Genomic DNA, 13624 nt, shown 5'->3' with positions numbered 1-13624 from the left:
GGTCCTGTGGCGCAATGGATAACGCGTCTGACTACGGATCAGAAGATTCCAGGTTCGACTCCTGGCAGGATCGTCTTTTCATTGATTAAGACATTGAATTATTTTTGGAATTATATTTACTAATTTTATATTATAAGTAAAACGTACTTAACAATTCAAATTCCACAATCATATTTTGTTGACCTTATACTAGTTGTATTCTGAAGTGTTATAAATAAATTGCGGATGAACAGATGGGCTGAAATTTGTTTGTTCTTCAGCCTCAAAATCCACTCGTCTAACTGTCGTTTGGACTCCGGTGCGAAATTGTTAAGTCAAGTTTCATCCATTGCCAGATATCAACTGCTCCGAATCAGCAACTCGTCATTAGTTTTTGGTCAAAAGTGAGCTCGCGCGGCACTCACTTTGCACAGAGCTTTTCGATACCCAAATATTCGTGAATGATATGATGTACACGTTCAGTTGATACCTTTAGAGTCTCAGCTTCTTTCATCAACAACTTCACTTTACGGGCATTTAAAATATTTTGGCGACTTTTTTGATGTTTTTGTCAGCAACTGTCTTTTCAGGGGTCTATTTCCTGCTCGCTTCCGCTCTTTAAACTTTGCAATGTTCATGCAGTCAAGCCTTGTCTTCAACAGAAGTCTCAAACCATTTTTCAACGGTTGATTTTCCTGTTGAAGAGTCTGAATAATGTTCAACAAACCAAGCCTTGTTTTCAACAGAATTTTTTCGCACACGAAATTCCGTCTTATCCAGGTTTTCAAACTAACATTAGTTGTTTCACTCAAACTAATCGTAAACTAATAGTTCGACGCACATTTCTAAGTGAGAAACCTTAAATGTGGAGTTTGGTTAGGCCTTCTAAGAATTGGTATATTTTTTGATAAATTTCTTCGTGACAACAGTGTTTAGAAATACTAAGCCGAAACTTAGAGCGCCTTTTTTTGCAGTCCATACTCTATTTTTATTAACAATTTGTTCATCATTCTTGTTTTCATATATCAAAAGGAAAAAAAAATATTTTCCTAAATTATGCGACCTTAGGGGAAAAATGAAAGACCGCGTTTTTTTCGTTTCGATTTCTACTATTTTAATCATTTGATAAAACTGCACAATGATGGATTCAACTAATTATAACTTAGGTAGGTTGGTAGAGCGAGTGGGTGTTTGACGACACACCTAGGCCTTTAGGAGGCAGATGTAAACCACAGGAACTGAAATCCCCTCAATATAATATATTCTCTCTGAACCACCCTGTACTACTTCAGTAAAACACAATCTTTGAAACATCGTCAAGAAACCCTCGAGCTATAGTTATGATTCTTCTCCTATACAAAGCCTTGCATTCGCATAGAAGCTGTTCCATAGCCTCTTCTACCTTTAGACCGCTTTTACACATTTACCAGGAAAATCACTATGCCCTGGAACACATTGCATGTTTATCGTGAAGTAGGATGTTAGATTCATCAAGAGATTAAGACATTATTTCACTAATCTGTAATTTAGTGACTTCAAAGCCATTTGGCTGTTTGTATAAAGGGTCCATTACGAGGTTCTCTACTTTTTAAAAGAAAAAACACAGAAACTTCGAAATTTTTATTATCATTCGAAAGAACCTCCTTTGGCATTTATTTTTTGAAGATTATCTCTTTCAAATATTGGCCACGGCTACGTCTCAGATAGTGCATCCGTTGCGTCCAACTAGCGAATGACGCGCCTGATGTTGTCCGCATAGACTTTAGAATCGTGAATCGCTTTAGGTTGCTCTTCGTCAAAAATGCAGCAATTTCGCTTGTTTACATTAATCCTTACCAATTGCATCATAAATGGACCGCATTGCTGAACAAAATTTGGCTCGAAAACGTCGGATCTTCTTTGAACTTTTCAGGAGCCTATAGAGCGAAACGATGTCGCTTGGGAAGGTCCAGCGGCTTCAGTTCTTGCAGAAGCTGTATTTTGTACGTTTTCAATTTAGGATCTCGACGTAAAATGCGCCAAGTCGTTCCATTCGTCAGTCCGAATTGCTGCGAACAGCGCCGAATCGACTCTCCACGGTCTGCTTGTGCACTCTCAATTACGACTGCTATATTTTCTTCACTGCCTGCTGGACTTGGTCTATTCGGTCGAAATTGCCACTCTTTGTCATAACAAAAGAGCTTTCTTTAATTGCTATGCCCTCTGCTTGAAAGACGTTGTAGTGGTCTGGTAGATTAAAGTCGATTCTGATATCTAATTTTTCTGGAAAGACACCACTTCTCACTCGACTATCTAGTTTGAATTCATACGTATAGATACATATTCCTGTGACCATGTTCATCTCACCTCTTTCCCACTATTCTCTGGAAGGAAAGGCAATATTGTTCGGTTGTAGCGTTCCTTAAAGGGGGAAGGGGGGTTTTTAGTGACCTGCAAGTGGCACATACCGTTGCTGTGACGACAGCACTGATGATGCGGAAGGCATATTCAGCCGCATCACCCACACAAAAAAAGAAAGAAAAATTAATTCTTAAGGATTTCGAAAATCCATGGTATTGGATTGAAATGGGAACTCACTAAGTATCTTGGCATGTTTCTTATTGCAGATGACTGATACGGAGGATCAGTCTAAGCGCAGACTTCGCTGCCAGTTGCTTACAGTACAAGTCTGTTGGTGCTAAATGTAAATGACGATTAGTGCCTGTTTAGAAAACATTGAAAAAAGTAGTTTCGAAAAATAAAAATTATGTTTTATAATAAGCCTAAGCCGTCCAAATTGCCACAACGCTAAATCGTCTATAACTATGAAAATAATTTGTATTTGGATAAATCCTTTTAGGGGCATATTTTGGAATATGAATATCAAAATATGGAAAAAAAATTGAATTTTCCAAATTTCTAGACTCAAAAACCTACTTAGATCTACATATTCTTCACAATCTACGTCGTCCTTCTCAAAGTACATAATCTCCCTTGGCCTCCTCGTCAAATTTAAAAGTTTTCCATACACACACTTGATTCCAAAAAGCGCAAAATATTGGCGCTTCCAACCATTTGGTGGTTACATTACCTAATTAATAAATATATATATATATATTCAATTATTTTATATTCTTTATTTTTAGTTCTATTCTATTATAGTCAAAGATAAAACGCGCATTTGTCAGAATTCCGCCGCGAGCCTCCGTGGCGCAATTGGCTAGCGCGTTCGGCTGTTAACCGAAAGGTTGGTGGTTCGAGCCCACCCGGGGGCGCATAAATTTTTTGATTTTCCTTTTTATTCTCTGCTTGAAATTCTCACCTGTTTTTACTTGACTCCTATAATATAAGACATTTCAATTTGCAAAAATTTAGTTTCACAAAAACTGTATTCTTTTACATTCTTTTTTTGCTTTTATTGGTTACACCGTTATACTAAAATATCTCACTCGGCATGAGTAATAAAGATTAAATCGAAAATAAATTCTGCGTTTTCTGCATTTATTTCCGAAAGTGCATTGAACTTGCTGCGTGTCGCGAGTGAGCGAATGAGTAATTTGTACATAATTAATCTATACAAAATTATTATTTGCGACGCAATTCATCAAACGACAGCGACAAGCCGGCGTGCAGTCGCTTAAACAGCTAGCCAACGAGAGAAAACGTCATTTGTGTTCAATTCGCGCCGTAGTCAAAGGCTACGTATTGCTGTTGTTGTGGAATTCCAATGCACGCAAACACGTTTAATTTAATTACCCACCGAAAAAGTGCATTTATCTTATTTTCGTTCTCGTGTCGTCTCTCGCCTCACCGCTCATTAACGTTTACCCACGGCACGACACTCCCACATGTGCGAGGCGTTAAGTCGCGCCTTCGACTGCTGTGTGTTGTGTTTTTTTGTTCTTTTTTCCATTTTGCTACTTTTTGTGCGTTGTGTGTGTTTTATTTTTGTTCGGCTCATTGTTCATTACTTTAATTGAGAGACTAATTAAGTGTCAAGTCGTGTGAGTGCGTCGCAGGGAGCAAGCGCTAAGACGAAGAAGTTTAATGTTTTGGTCAATTCGTTGTCGTGGTCGGTGCGTTTGTTCATTGTTGGTTTGCATTCATTCAATAAATCTTCTGCAGTCATAACTATAAGTGGTAAATACTCGTAAAGTATTTTTATGGGCATTTAAGTGTCGCCATATAACAAGAGAGCTGAAGCTCATGTCAGCACTTCTTCTTCATGGTGCACTTCGTACCTATATAAAAGTTATATGTTGTATATATATGTATACTATTTCATACATATATACGTGCATGTAATTATATGTATATGTACAAGTTCTTATATCACCACAGGTGTGCGAACACAAGCTAATTTTAGCCAGTAATTAAGTATTTTATTGCCGAACCGATTATCTAATAACATGTTAAAACTTATATCTTTTTTTATTTCAGCACATGGTCTATCAGTGATTTTTATGTAAGTATTATTTTAATAAATGTTATTTGTAAATATCATATGCAATTTTTTGAGGAGACCTTGGGTAGTTACGTGGGTTATGACGGCCGAAAAAATGCCTATTTTCACAATTTTTTTTCTTATAATAAATGATTTAAACTTTTGACTTTTTTTGAATATTTTTTTTTTTTCAATAAATTCAGCTGGTTTCCGGATAAACCGGCCAAAAACGTCAGCATAAAGCTCTGAACACAAAGGCCACGGCATCTGTCAAAAAATTAAAATACACACGTTCTTATAAGTTCAATTATTTAGGCGACATCACGACTTCATGACAGCGAAATGTTCTTGTCGGTAAATATTGCCTTGAGGCCAGCTTCATAAACATTTTGAAGATGGCAGCGACAGATCAGCTGTCTTCGAAATAACTGATCCCATAAGAACGTGTGTTATTTCAATTTTTGATAGATGGAACACATAAGCGGCGACAAGCGACAAGCAGACAAGCGACAAGCAAGTGTCGCCATCTACATATGTGTTCCAAATATAGCAGACGAAGCATTCATCTAAAATCAAAACATTAAATTTCATCGGTTAGCAGATAAGAATAGGACGTGATTAAACGAAAGATTGCAAAGAGTATGATTTTAGGGCTAATTTTTACCACAAGATGTCTAGAGAAAATTGGTTGTAATCAAACAATGAATTTAGCACAAGTATGAAAAAACTCCAGAACTCAGCGGTTACGTGACTCTTATATTGTTCAATAAAATGAAGAATACACAAGATATGGTATAAACTGTGGCAAAAGTAAGAATATTTTTCATATGAAAATACAAAAAGTGACACAATCGCCCAAGATTTTGCGGATTATTACGTATATTACTTTTTGCGATGGACGGGCAAGCATTTGAGGCATATACATATACGACTTTATATGCTACAGTCGCCATATAAAATAGCGCAAATTATTCACCCCAGTGGATAAAAGTCTAGCCACAATCCGCATCAAAACGAAGTTCTTCAACATAATGCTGATTTGCGCCCACGCCCCGATGGAAGAGAAGGACGATGTGATCAAAGGTGCCTTCTGTGAGTGCTTGGAGCGCACCTACGTCAAAATCGTGTTTGACGACTCTAACGACACGGTGGGCAAGGACGGGATCTTTGACACAACAGTCTCTAAATTCAGCCTGCATGATGAACCATCCCCAAATGGGTTGAGGCTGAAGAAACGTCTCCTGTCTTTTGGACGTGCGTACGCTCCGAGGACCACTCTGCTGTTGCCGCGAAAATACGCACCCGCCTCTGCGCAACAAAAAAACGCACGTCAACAAATACAAGTAAGGATCGACGTCGAAAAACTACAAACACAACAGCAGCCGAAAGATATTCTGCTGGACTTGCACTCCTGCTCTCTAAGAACACTCATCAGCAACTCGGTATAAGGGAACTGTGGAACGGCCTTTTCAAGCTCCTTACGTACAGCTGCTAACAAAACCATTGGTTTTCAGAAAAGGCAATAGAACAGCTGGTAGGATTAGGGGTGCCGTGTCGCAGCGGAGAGAAAACAGACTGCATAGCAACGTTACAATCGTCCACAGCACGTGCGGGATGGGATAGATACCGATAGTTGAAGAGGGAAGCGAGACGCATTTGTAGTCAAAAAAAGAGAGAGGCCGAAATGCGTGAGTACGATCAGCTTGACAAGCTGACCGACAGAGCTAATGCACTAAAATTCTACCAAAAGATGCGGCGACTAAAAGATGATTTCAAGACCGGAGCATACTCTTGTAGAATTCTAAAGGTGATTTGATGACTGATGCCCAGAGCATACTGAAATTATGGAGGGAACACTTCTCCAGCCTACTGAATGGCAGTGAAAACATAACAACAGAAGATGGTGAACCCGATTCCCCAATCGATGACGATGGAGCAGACGTTCCATTTCTCGACCATGAAGAAGCTTAAATGGCAAATATTCGTCTGAAGAACAACAAAACCGTGGAGGCCGATGGATTTCAAACACGGCAGCGAAGAACTGATAAGGAGCATGCATCAGCTTCTTTGTAGAATATGGTCGGACGAAAGATGGCCGACAATTGGCATTTAACTGTGTTCTGCCCAATAAAAAGGGAGACCCCACATGGGAGAAGCCGCCTCAACATCGCATATAAGGTTCGACATTGAGCAATATGAAAAGTTGCGTCAGGATCGGAAAAACCTCTCCGAGCTGTTCGATGCCAAACGAGGTTTCAGATAAGGCGACTCCCTATAGTGCGACTTTTTCAATCTACTGTTGAATTAACAACCGCGCCGTTAGTTCGTAGATAATTTCGTCTATCTTGTGACCAGTATTAACACCAACAATAACGTCCGCTTCGAAATCTGATCCAGAACAACTCTTTCCAACAGGTACTACTAGGGTCGAACTCAGTAGACAATTGAGAAGTAAACAAAGACCGAATTCGCTAGTCACTTATCATCTCCGTCCTGCTATATAGTGCTGAGGCATGGACAATGATAACATCTGATGAGTTAGCGTTCCAAGTTTTCGAGAGAAAGGTTCTAAGTTAGTATTAGAATATTGGATTTTATTTTCTTCAATTTTATTACAATACTTTAATATCTAATATGTGTGTATATTCCTACTCCTTAACATACATTGTTCATCATACGCCCTGCTGGCCACAAATTCCACTACAGTTTTTGCACTGCTTATAAGCACTATATATACTATACATACATATGCATATATATGTAAACAAAAACTCGCCAGTTAAACGCTGACACAGTTCAGCAGATTTCACGATTTTAGCGCGACGTCACGAGGTAAAATCAATTGTCCTGCTCAACCCAGCGAATTTGATGGTTCACTACATATACCAAGAGCACAGGTGGCTGCACTCATACATATATAAGCTTGTATTTGTTTGTGCGCGAAAGTAAATATAAATATTGTCTGCAAGGACAATGACATGTGCACACAGACACACACACATTTACACTCAAATAACCATTTTCAAATGCCGCGGCAGACAACCGTGTCGCTTCGTGACAGGCGAGACGCGTCCTTGCCACTGTTAAATGAAAAGCTAAATAGGAGCAACACCGCCAAAAACAAATACAAACAACAACAAAGTGCATGTTGTTGTTATTAGTGTGGTAATTTATTCATAAACTCAAGTCATAGCGTCTGGCGTGACTTTTTCGGGCCACAACTACAGGCGTAAAATTTATAAACACACACATTCAATAACAAATATTTACTAGTAAAGGCCAATGCACATGGCTTCTAACAGACATTTAGTGTAATATGTATATACATGCATATTTGTTTAGGTTCACATTCGTCTGCTCGTCTGTTAGTCTGTTACACTGCGTTTATTTGTTCATATTTCTGTGCCTTTTGGCCTGTTTGCTAACCCCACCTGCATGCCCTTGTCCTTTCTGCCGTTGGTTTGCGCTTTTTTGGTTGTCTGTCTGTAGTAATTTCGAAAAAATACCAAAAAAAAAACTACAAATATTTCTCACACAGGTGGGCGACCTTTCATCGATCCAAAACCGAATGAATACCAGCACAAAGGCGTAACAAATTACAGTTGAAAAGAACGAAAAAAGTATAGAAACTGCCAGACATTTTTGGCATTTTATTGTGCGCTACATTATTCATGCATCATTATAGCAGCTTGAGGGAATTCGCGCTGCTTTCTGGGTTAACAATACATACGTGCTTATTTCAGTATATTAGATATTTTGTCATATTCGCGCTAGCTCATATTGTTGTGCGGTTTTTATATAACTTTCAGCGAGATAAGAATAAATCCGTGCACGATAACTTCGACTGCAGCAAAGATAGAATACCCTTTACAAATAAAAGAACTTAATTTTGAACGTTCAGTTTGTTTGGCAGCTATATGTTAGCGTAGTCCGATCTGAAAAATATTTTCGGAGATTATAGCGATGCTTTTGGAAAAACTTCGTGTCAAATTTCGTGAAGAGAACTCGTCAAATAAAAAAGTTATGCCTACAAGTACATGGAGTTCATCGTTCAGTTTTTATGACAGCTATATGCTATAGTGATCCGATCTGAAAAATTTCTTCGTTCCGACAAATCAGCAGCTTCTTGGAGAGCAAAAGTCGTGTACGAAATTTCTGATCAACATCTCTAAAACTGAGTGACTTGTTCGCGTATATACAGACAGACGGGCGGACAGACACATCGACAGACGAATATGGCTCTCAGCGCGTCAAGCTGATCATTTAGATATACATTTTATAGGGTCTGTGACGTTTCCTTTTGGTTGTTGCAAACGTCGTGACAAACTTAATTCAGGGTATAAATATAGTTTAAGTCCTAGAAGCTTACTCTTTAAGGGTGCCTTATCAAATGCTCTATAAAGAGGAGGCACACAAAGATTAAAGGCTTATGGATCTTTGCTTAGTATTTTCGGTACCAAATTCTATTCTGGTGCAGTTATTTCATCGTTAGCCCCATTGAGCTCCCAACTTGTAACCAATTAAGTATTGTTAAGCAACTCAATAGTGGGCATATAAAAGATATCCTGTCTCAGCCGGCTGAAGACTGGGTATTCACAGAGGTAATATCATAGGGTTACAACATCTTCCTCGCAAGCTCTGCATTCTGCCGATTTTATTTGCACGACCTCTAAAGTGTTACTTAATCCCCTCATACATAGTAGAAGTTTTTTGCTCTGTCCGACGTCAAGACTATCCCAGGGTACTTTACAGGCAGAACCTATGCTGCTAGTCTTTCGAGAACTTGAAAAATGCAAAGATTCTTCACAGTTCAAGTTATGGAACCAGTTATTTGAGACATACATGTTTTAGACCTCACCAAATTCGATGAGTCTGAAGCTAATTCTGCAAATTTTTTTAAACTGTGGAATAAGCTCGCATGGATTGTGGCGATATGTCCAAGGCTTTAGATAGTTTTGTGGCCACATTTAAGGGTTTTTCACGATGACCCAGAAAGAGCAATAATATTTGGAATTAAGCTTTAGCTTCGCTACTGTTATTGAAGACCATGGAACTAGGTGTAACGGATTTTTCAAACATTTCTAGTATTGTACTGCTATATAAACTTACTGTAAACCTTTTTTCATACATACGTATGCATACGGTAAAATCGACTCATCGCGTCACATAGCTCATTCATATATTCTTTCTGGGATGTGATGAAAGTTAGCTTACATAATGGCTGGCTGACATGCCATACATACGTATATATCTCCACTTCCTTTGTATTGCCGGATGGAGATTCAGTTTAAAACAAGCCGAAGCCTACATCGTGCAAGAAGTCAGCAATTTTTGTGTAGTTTAATAGAAACTTGTTATCTAGTTCTGACACTTCAGCCATTCCCTTGAATTCCGAAGCTCCGAGATATTTAAACCGAGTTCTGGATAAGGTCGACCAGAAACAAAGGAGGTGTTCTAGCCTCTCGTAAGTATAACGCATACGTGTTTACATTCCGCCTCACTTGATGTCACCGTCAGCCCTTACGGAAATTTCGTTAATTATCATTTTTACTTGCGTATTTGCAGAAGTGGTTCGGTTGGCAGCGAATAGCAACTTTGGCTATATTATTAGTTATTTCGTTTCAGGGAACGCCTTTATGCCTTTGGACCCGGTATACATGCACCCGCTTTCCCGCAGCCACTATATTTGCCACCTTGCTATTTCTAAGAACATTCTCTGATGCAATGCGATGTGGGATTATTGCTCTTTGTGATGTCGCTTCCATCGTTATTAGGTAGACCTCTTCGGGCTCAATTAGTGCTAAGACGTTTATATCTTGATATCTCAGATCATTGTTGTGTTCAAATTATTTGTGTCCTTTATATAACTACTTATCTCAGTTATCCTTTTTGTAGATAGACATTCGAGATTTAGATACCACACTGTCATGTTTCCTTATTCTCTTCGAGTTTTCAGCTGCAACAAGTGCTGTTATAGGGCGTTTCCATTTTTAACACATGTTCTTCAAGTGCATAATCCCCCCATATGGTAGTAAGTATGTACATATACATATATTTTTTCTAGACCTACCATATGTTATAAGTTCTTAGTTATTGTATTGTCATATTTTGGCCGTATCTGCTTCTCTATCCTGCATTTGTGTACTGAGCTCTCTCATTCTCATTCCTAACAGACACGGTATTATCTCCCCCTCGGATTCGTCTAGAGAAGCTGCTTTTTTCACGTTGCCGCAAATGAGCCTGTGACTTTGAACCCACTTTAAATACAAATGCAGTTGACTTGCCAGTTAGCTTTAAGCCCTCTTACATGTCCTTACTAAGTTGGAGTCCATCTTTGACGACATTAAGGCTAGTAGTGCCGCCCATCTGTCTGTTTAAATGATCTCTTTCTGTATCCTTCCGTAGTTGTTCAGTAGAACTTCACAGGCCTTCTCTATTCCTAGTACTTGCGTTTGGAAGATGCTAGTAGATTGAGGTAGTATCCTTCTCCACTACTCAAACTCTTCTCCATTCACGCCTCAGCTGCTCTGCTTAAAGCAAAGGTTTCAGCCTGGAAGTTATCGCAGTATTCCGGCAGTTTGAAGGATAGCCTGAAATCTAGCTCCGCTCAATAGATCCGGGCGCCTAACCATTTTCGATACGTTCGTGGCCCTTCTAATAGATCCAGCTCAGGGTATAAAAATTAAGACGTCGAAAAAAATCTAGATCCACAAACTCGTATTGTATATGTATTACCGGCAAGTTGATTTTACATTGAAAAGCTGTGCAATGTACTCTCAAGTGCTTATGTGTGAAAATCATCTGCTGCATAGACAAGCAACAACAAAACGCGAAACGCCAAAAAGACGTTGAACAAATCAAAATTCACAACTAAACGCGAAGGAAATGTAAATGCAAAAGAAACATGCGATTACGAAAATAAATCGAAGAAACATAAAAATTGCATGCGAGGCATATACACAAACAAAATCAAAAAATAAAAATAAAATTAACATTAACAAAATAACAACAACAAAAAACAACAAAGTGAAAACGTACGACGGCAGACGTGGGACGTGGGACGTCGGCGGCCGACTTGACTGCAATGACGGTTGCGGCGGCAACGACGGACAAGTTGAATGACATAAAACAACGATTGACCTTCAACTCTGCGACTGAACCCTTAGTGGGGGAAGACACAACAGCAACAGCAAAAATGAAAAATTGAAAAATAAATTTGCTCGAGTCAGCGCATGCAGCTACACAGTAACAACAACAACTACTACTACGGGAGCAGACAGGCAATTGCATACAAATGCGTGTGTGTGTGTGTAGTCACTGCCTGGCGATTGCGGCGACAGCATAGGAGGAAGACGCGCTGACGGCGCAAAAGTGAAAAATGAATAAAATGAAAAGTGTATAATTTTGTTTTCTTACTCGCCGCCGTGCACAACATGCAATACGTTTATGCCCACTTGGCAACAACAACAGCAGCAACAACACAGGTGTGTGTTCAGCGACGTCGGCAGGGAGGCGTCGCTGCGGCTTGAGGCAGATGAGCGCGCATAGGCAAACAGGTCGGCCGACAAGATGTTTAGGGAGGAAGCTAAGCGCAACAAAGACACACACACACACAGTGATTCATATATACATATGTGTATATGCACCTTTATGCGGTTCTGTATGTTTGCATTTGTCTACGAGCACTTTTGCATGTTGGCATACAAACATTATTTCAGCGAATTTGCATAGTCGCTTGAACGTTTTTTAGTGCAGCGTCTGCTTTTCTGTCTTATTTTGTATTTATTTATTTCTTGCAGTTTGTTTTAGTTGTTATTCGTGCACTATGAATAGTCGTAGCAGGCATGGATAAGCGCAGATTGAATTACAGGGTTGCATTCGCATGCGAAATGATTGCATCAGACAGCTAAAGACAACGGCAGATACATAAATGTTCGAATTTTCTTTACTATTTACATTTGTGTTTGTTTTTGTTTTCGTTTTTATGCCTTAAACTGGGCATATGAAGTTTGGATCGAAGTTTGTCATACCTAGAAGGAAACGTCGAAGACCCTATAAAGTATAAATGGTCAGCATAACGAGCTGAATCGGTTTAGTCTTGTCCGTCTGTCGGTATATATGCGAGCTAGTACTTTAGTTTTAGAGATATCGATCTGAAATATTGCATATTTAATTTTTGTGATTCTCAAGAAGTTGCTCATTTGTCGGAACCGCCGATATCGGACCGTTATAGTATATAACCATCATTTAAACCGTAGCCGCTGTCTATGTCAATGTCATCGTATATCTGATTGCTCACGTTCCAGCCATTCAAATGCGCAAAGACCATAAATCTTTCTCTCAAAAACTCGTACCGCTAACTTATCGGATGCTTTCATTCTCCATGCCGCTGCACCATATAGCATGACGGTGATGATGAGTGACTTGTAGAGTTTGGTCTTTGTTCGTCGAGAGCGGACTTTACTTCTCAATTATAATCAGTCTGAAGAAACACCTGTTGGCAAGATTTATTATGGGATGGATTTCTACGGCTTCGAAGTTATGACCGTCAACAGTGACGTTCCATCTATGGTCCATATATTTGGAACCTTATGATGGACTCTCTGCTTGGGCAGCTCGAGCCATTCTGTAAGTGTTGTGCGTATGCGGACGATCTTCTTCTTCTGCTCGAACGTCGCTCGCAGTCTGAGCTAGAGCGGGCGGAAGGACATCTCTTAGATATTGTAAATACTTGGGGTTTAGGTGTGGGGGTGGACATATCGATGAAAAAAATAGTGACGATGCTGCTTAAGGGCAGATTGGTCACCAGTCCAGAGCAATATCTACTACGAAGTCTGACCGGGGACATAATTCTTGTACTACGAGGAGTTGAAGCTCTTGGAGTTCGCTCATGCGGACTGGCACCTCGGGGAGTATCGTGGTGGTTGTGGTTAAAACCTGAATGCGACTTACGCATTGTCAGTTGAATGTCCGGGTGAAAGCAGAACTAACGGCGCGATTGTTATGATATCGATACCATTGTCTCATTGTAGCCCTGACCTGTAAAATTTATGGAATGAAATACTAGATGATGTCAGCTTTGGTCATTATAAAAGGTTCACTGAACTATTAGCTCTTAGCAAAGCTCACCTCGCCCTCACATAGTGAAGTTAAAGATTTTAGAAGACGCAACCTGTCAAAGTTCCAATGAGAAAGATGACTTGGAAACATCTGGACATCTTT

The 13624-nt window shown here is 39.5% G+C and overlaps 2 non-coding genes across 2 annotated transcripts; both read left to right on the top strand.

Annotated features, from left to right (window-relative positions):
- Trnar-acg (transfer RNA arginine (anticodon ACG)) lies at window positions 1-73 on the top strand. Its single transcript has one exon. It is a non-coding gene; the product is annotated as a tRNA-Arg (tRNA).
- A 3086-nt stretch (window positions 74-3159) lies between these two features.
- Trnan-guu (transfer RNA asparagine (anticodon GUU)) lies at window positions 3160-3233 on the top strand. The gene has a single exon. It is a non-coding gene; the product is annotated as a tRNA-Asn (tRNA).
- Window positions 3234-13624: the final 10391 nt, after the last annotated feature.

Source organism: Bactrocera neohumeralis, chromosome 4 (assembly GCF_024586455.1).
Source record: "Bactrocera neohumeralis isolate Rockhampton chromosome 4, APGP_CSIRO_Bneo_wtdbg2-racon-allhic-juicebox.fasta_v2, whole genome shotgun sequence".
In the NCBI taxonomy this organism is placed as follows: Eukaryota; Metazoa; Arthropoda; class Insecta; order Diptera; family Tephritidae; genus Bactrocera; species Bactrocera neohumeralis.
This window is presented reverse-complemented; position numbering and strand designations above follow the sequence as displayed.